This window comes from Chelonoidis abingdonii, chromosome 15 (assembly GCF_003597395.2).
Source record: "Chelonoidis abingdonii isolate Lonesome George chromosome 15, CheloAbing_2.0, whole genome shotgun sequence".
In the NCBI taxonomy this organism is placed as follows: Eukaryota; Metazoa; Chordata; order Testudines; family Testudinidae; genus Chelonoidis; species Chelonoidis abingdonii.
This window is the reverse complement of record NC_133783.1, coordinates 38,260,280-38,266,420: the sequence shown is the minus strand read 5'-3', so window position 1 is coordinate 38,266,420 and position 6,141 is coordinate 38,260,280.

The following is a 6,141-nucleotide window of genomic DNA, read 5'->3' as shown; positions in this document are numbered from 1 at the left end:
ATGTAAATACTACATCAAGTTGGCAAAATTCCCAACATGCAACTTGAAATCTTTACAGTGAACAACAGTAGTAAGGGAGAGATTGTTTGCCAGTGGTTAGAGATCAGGACAGGGAACTTCTGCCTTGATACTCCAGTGATGGGAAATCCTCTAAATGTCACAGAGAAATATCCAGTTATATTGCTAGTTGTGACACTGACTGCCTATATGGCCTAACACAATCATTTAATTTCTTTGTGCCTCCACTTACCCATCTGCAAAATGGAAATAATATCACTTACCTACCTCACTGGTGTTTTTTGAGTCTTAAGTAATCTTTGTAAAGTACCTTGATATAAAACTCCTATTATAATAATAAATGATTAATTGAGCCTTACTCTGAGAACTTACATTTTAGCAAAAAGTTACCAGACCTGGAAAAAATTGATGAATAAACTTTGATTCAGATCCTGCAAACTGTTCTGAATGGGCAGACCCTTGCACCTACACAGACCAGCTGATGGGATTGGGTTAAAGACACTTCTGTCACTGAAATGGTGCCATCATGAAGGTAGAACGCAGTAGCTGTTGAACAGCACACAGCTACACTGCACAATGAATAGGGCAAGGATCAAATAATGTGTTTATAAGACTCTCTAGTAACCATGTCTGCCTTCTGTATCTGAGTGTTATGGACCAGGATGTAGGCAGTCTTGCCTAGTAGTCAGAGCAGGAGTCATGTCTCGTGGGCAAAGCATCCATCCTGGTTGGGGAATAAAGCCAAGGGTCAGCAACAGAGTCAACTGCCAATTACCAGAGCCCAGGGTCAGACCAGAGGCAGAGTAAGGAATCAAAACTGAGGGTCGGATATCAAATGCCAGGGCCAAAGGTCAAGCCAGAGTCCGAGTCGGAGGCCAGAGTCAGAGCCAGGACTGGTAACTGATGGTGGAAGCGAGGTAAGGGCAGGAACTGGAGGAGAAGCAGGGATCAAGGATGGAACAGGAGCAAAGGCAGAGGTGAGGTGGAAGCCAGGAGCAGAGCAGAATCAAGAACAGGGTTGGGTGCAGGAGGCAGCACAAGCAGGGTCCAATGCAGCCATGACAGGAAATCACTTTGTTGCTCAGACAACTTTCTGTGCCACCTCCTGGCTTAAACAGTGTGGTTGGACCAAACAATGGAGCCTCGGCGATCCTCCAGTCAGAGCTCCAGTGAATGGTGCTTTAGCTGAAGCTCTAGTCCTATTAGTTGCTTGGCCCACTAGGTTTCAGCAGACATTGGGCTGAGGCAAGGATGTGGTGGCTGTCTGCAGACTCCTAGGCCTGGTTCAAGACCTGGGACATCACACTGAGCTGCAGTAGGAAATAAAATGGGATGCTACTAGGGGATAGCTTCATTGAAAGGAACCAAGAGAGGCCAAATAGCAACCTCCATGGACTGAGCTACCCTCAACGTCTCCTTGCAGGTGGTGATGATTCCATATTTCAGCCAACAAAAGTTGATCAGAAGGACCTGTGTGTGGAATCTGACTTGTGTTGATGAGCTGTTTCTCAAGGAACTCCTTGTGTGAATCAGCTCAGCTCATTAAAGTGTGTAAGGTTGTCACACTCAAGGTCACAATCTCTCTCTTTCGGACAATTCCACGATGCCTTCCAGCTGTCAGACATGGCAAAGGAAACATGGCAAACATTTTGGTATTACAAGTGCAGTATAGTATTAGGAGCTGTGCAGCATAAGCAGATACTACTCTGGGAGCTTGTTGCCATTTTTACTTTAGAGAAGATACTAAAAAATGTTAACTGTGAACCTGCTATGGATAGCAGCAAAACAGGTGAGCTTAAAATAGGCTCCAACATAACAGAAAATGTGTCTTTGACAAATGAGATTTACAGCCACAGCTGAACCTCTGAGGATTTTCTCACTGCAGCGGAAAGTTGGATATGCATGCAAATGAAGATATTGTAAAGATAAGCAGGACCTAAAATTAAGAATATATTCAATGTTACTGATTCACACAGCGAGTGTGGGAGGAAAAGGCAGTTAAAAGTGTTTATTCTGAAACCATTTATGACTGTTCCATAGGTCACCAGTAAGATTCTCTCTTCAAACCAGGAGTGATGTCTGTATAAGCACAACCACAAATATAAAGGTCAAGTCTGGCAAACATTTCCAAAACTGGGAATAGCTCTAGCATCAAAACCATCCAAGTGTACAGTTTGCAGTGGGAGGAATTTTCCATTTATTACTGAAACATGAATTGTGAGTTTCCACAGTAACACAAGACAATCATTAGACTGGGGGGCTTTCATTATGAAGGCAGAACAATTTCTCCCATCTGGATCCAGAATTTAACAGCATTTATTTGTTAAATGTCTTGCTTTTCAACATTCACTTTAGTTATTTACTCAGTCTAAAGCTCATGTTTAAGGTCCAGATCTTGCTATCCTGCTGCTGTTGAAGCCAATGGTAAAGCTCCCACTAACTTCAGTGGAAATATCCCTCTATCTCCCTAATGCTGAATAGGATGCTCTTACATGCAAGGTCTTGAAATCATATTATCTAACATGAGTTGGCTACCTCAGTCAAATATTTGGCTGCTAGTGATAGTGCTGTGATGAAGGTGGCAAATACTTTTAACTGCTAAACTCAGGAAGATGTTCTGTCTGTTGGGTCAGGAACAATCCAGGCACTCTGATTGGAGAGAACAAGCCATGTACACCGTCATAGAGCCCTAATAATTCCCCCAGGACAGGATTCTGAAATGTATGGGGCTTAGTGTTCTTTAGGAGCCTTCCTAGAGACTTCATTCCCACCTGGAAAGGGAGTCATAGTGACTCTTCTAATTAGCAAAGAGGAACTGGATGTTGGCAACAGGGAAGTGGGGAAACTTTTTCTTCCCTGCCCCAGTGGTTTGAACTTAAACAAATATAACCTGTGTTTAATAACGTCTCAGGTTGCGAGATGCTTGTCCATTGGCTTTCCTTCCTACCACACCTATCTTGAACCATTGTGACAGAGTGGTCCAGAAACAGTAAAATTTAACATTTTAGAAAACTAAATGGCACTATTGTCCTTAATCTATGTGCAGAATAAGCGGTTAAGGTTCAGAGTAAGGGAAGTGGGTTTTATTCTTGGCTCTGCAATATGCTTTCTGTGTGAGCTCAGGCAAGGAACTTAAGCCCTCCCTGCCTCCATTTCCCCACCAGCAAAATAATAATACTTACTTTGTAGGATTGTTGTGGGGCTTGATTCATTTCATTGTTGTGGTAGCAATAGGAGCCCATCATGGACCAAGACACCATTATACTAAGGCAGTGTACAAACAGAGAACAAAGATGTGCTACCTGTCCTAAAGCCCTGTCAAGCTCATATGTGTAAAGTGCTTTGAGATACTCCAGTGGAAGGTGCAATAGAAATACAAAGTATCGTTATTGCATTTTGAAGAATGTATTGGAATTTCAGCTATCACTTGAAGAGTATGTGAGTGTGGGGGCGGTTTCTTGGTTCTGCTTGCAGGCTGTGGGGCTCTGTATTGAACTGCGCAATCTGGAGAGCAGCAATCAGTATGGAAAAAGCCAGTCTAGAACAAGATGGGGTGGATTGTGCCTCTCTTTATTTGGAAGCAGCCTGCTTTATCTCTCTCTATTTTTGGTGACTGTTATCATTCTGAATTCCAAGAATGAAAATAGTTTTTATGTTTTTTATAATCTTTTTAGAAGGTTGCAACATTACACTATCTGTTTGTATGCCATGAACATGACAATTATTAGCTGAGGGAAGGCATCAAAGGTGGTCAATTTGATATGGAAGCATGGATATAGTAGTCATTTTAGGAAAAGGTAGGTAGGGAGTGGCTCAGAATCATGCCACTCCAGTGGCAGTATTGGAAGGAATTGTGCCTAAGTGAGAGCAGTATACAGACTACATGGCTTTCCTCCTCCTTTCCCTTGTGCCCCTCTTTAGGGTGATAGTGCTCTGCTCCTGAGGGCACATCAAGGAAGCAGTCCCTGCATCCCTGCTGAGCATGTGGATGAGCAATGGGCTAGGGGGGAAAGGCTTCTTATACCTCCCTCATGTGTATGGGTCAGGAGCAACCAACCTTCCATTTGTCCAGCACTCCCTACATACTGCAGTGTCAGACAATATGGTGCCATGTGATGTAACAGGAGACTGAGACAGTTCTCATATATTTGATCTCCACTTGATTTAATTTGCGCAGACACAGAGCCCATCCAGGCCCTCTGCAAAAAGTTTGAATGTTTTGAGTCAGTTGCAACATCATATCCCTTAAATGTTGAAAATCATGCTGAAAATCACATTACTAACACCATCCTCTAAACACCTTCAGCATGTTGGCTTTGTCTGAACAGAAAATGTGAAGGAAAAAACTCTTCTTCCATGGCAGTACTAAAAACTGGGGCTGATGTTGTATATGAAAGACAGAGAAGGCTGGTGGGTTTGACATTGTCTACCCAGATCTCTTCTAAATATGGAACATGGATATATTTTTCTCTTAGAACACTGCAGTCACTCAGAAAAATATTACTTGGCTTTAAAATTGCCAGGTGAAACATGGGAATTGGAGAAGATAACGTGGTTTGGTGTGTGGGTTTTTTTAAAATTTGCAAGTAGACAAAACTATTAGTTTTATCTTATGCTGCAACCAGTCTCCTTTGTTGCTGGTTTCAGTTACAGATTACATTCAGTTCTGTATTTGTGGTGGAGGAGCACCCAGTTCACTCTGTTTTCATCATAGTGTGACAGGTCAGCAGCAGATATTCCTAAAATATGCATATTTTATAGAGATTTAAAAAAAGATAAATATGAGCAAAACCTGCAGATCTAGAATTCTGTAAGACATTTTCCAGTTGTATCTTGGTAATGTGCCAATATGTGCATGACATTGCATCTAAAGAATCATTGGAAGACTGAAACTAAAGCTCAGATTTCGTAGCTGTAGCAACCTGAACTGACATGTAGAGTTAACTAGATATTCTACTTTCAAGGACATCACTCTAAAGGTAAAAAAAAGTAGAAGATACATTTGCTTCAGCTATGGCAAATTTACTTCTGTTATGATTAATCATCATTGTTAATACCATATGTAAGTAAAACAAAATGCAGATGCTCACATGCTTATTTTTACATGAGTAGTGCCACTGAACTCAAAGCTATGGGTGTGTGTGCTAGGGTATACAAACCACACACTGGGCAATAAAAGGTTAAGGAGCTGCTCTGGGCTCAGCTGGAGGAGGAGTTAAAAGGGAGCAAATCAGGTCACTTGGGGGCAGACCAGGGAAGAAAGAGGACCTCTACCTTGCAGCTCCTGGGGAAGGCAGGATATCTCCCTCAAAGGGCTGAGGGAAGGGAGGACCCTGCTTCTGTTTATACCTGGAAAGGGAAGTGTCTCCCACTCTCACATACTAACCTAGTTTATTTGCGTTGATTCCCCATGTTCTGTTTATGGGCTACCTGTGAAGGAGAGAGACTGGGAACTGACCTAGCAGGAGGGCCAAGGCACAACAGAAGGCAGCCACTGCCCCAAAAGGGTGAGAACTGTCACACCATGCTCACCTGCAAAGAGGTGCCAGGTGGTGAACAGCCACCCTTCACAGACTCCTGTGATAGACTGCAAACTTTGGACTACAGGAAGATGGTAGGAAGTGGCCCAGGGAGGACAGCCTTAAGGTGCTCCTGAGTGTCAGACTATTGTGTCGCCCTCGGGCCCTGGCCCAGAGCCTGGTGAGGTAGGAGGGCCCGGGCTCCCCAATCAAAACCCCGCTCTCCATGTCGAAGTACCTGATCCCTGACCACTAGGCAACACTCCCTGTGAGTAAAGACCATCACAGTGTGTTTATAGGATTGCAACCTATGCTATTCCTTTTCCTATTATGCCAAGGGGGAACAGGTTTTTGTATTATTTCATATAATTATTATGGATAATCTAAAAATAATGGAAAACTAGAACCTTTGTGTCCTGCACCAATTCTCTCATACATGGCACTCCAACTTAGCTAAGGAATTCAGTAAGTATATTAAAGAAAGGTGATACAAAGAGTTTGATGTGTCAGTCGTTGGTCATCGGGGGAAACATACAGAGCATGGGGGGATGCTGGCAACTGGTTACGGTTCAGCATATAGTACACACAGCCTGTAATGTCCCCA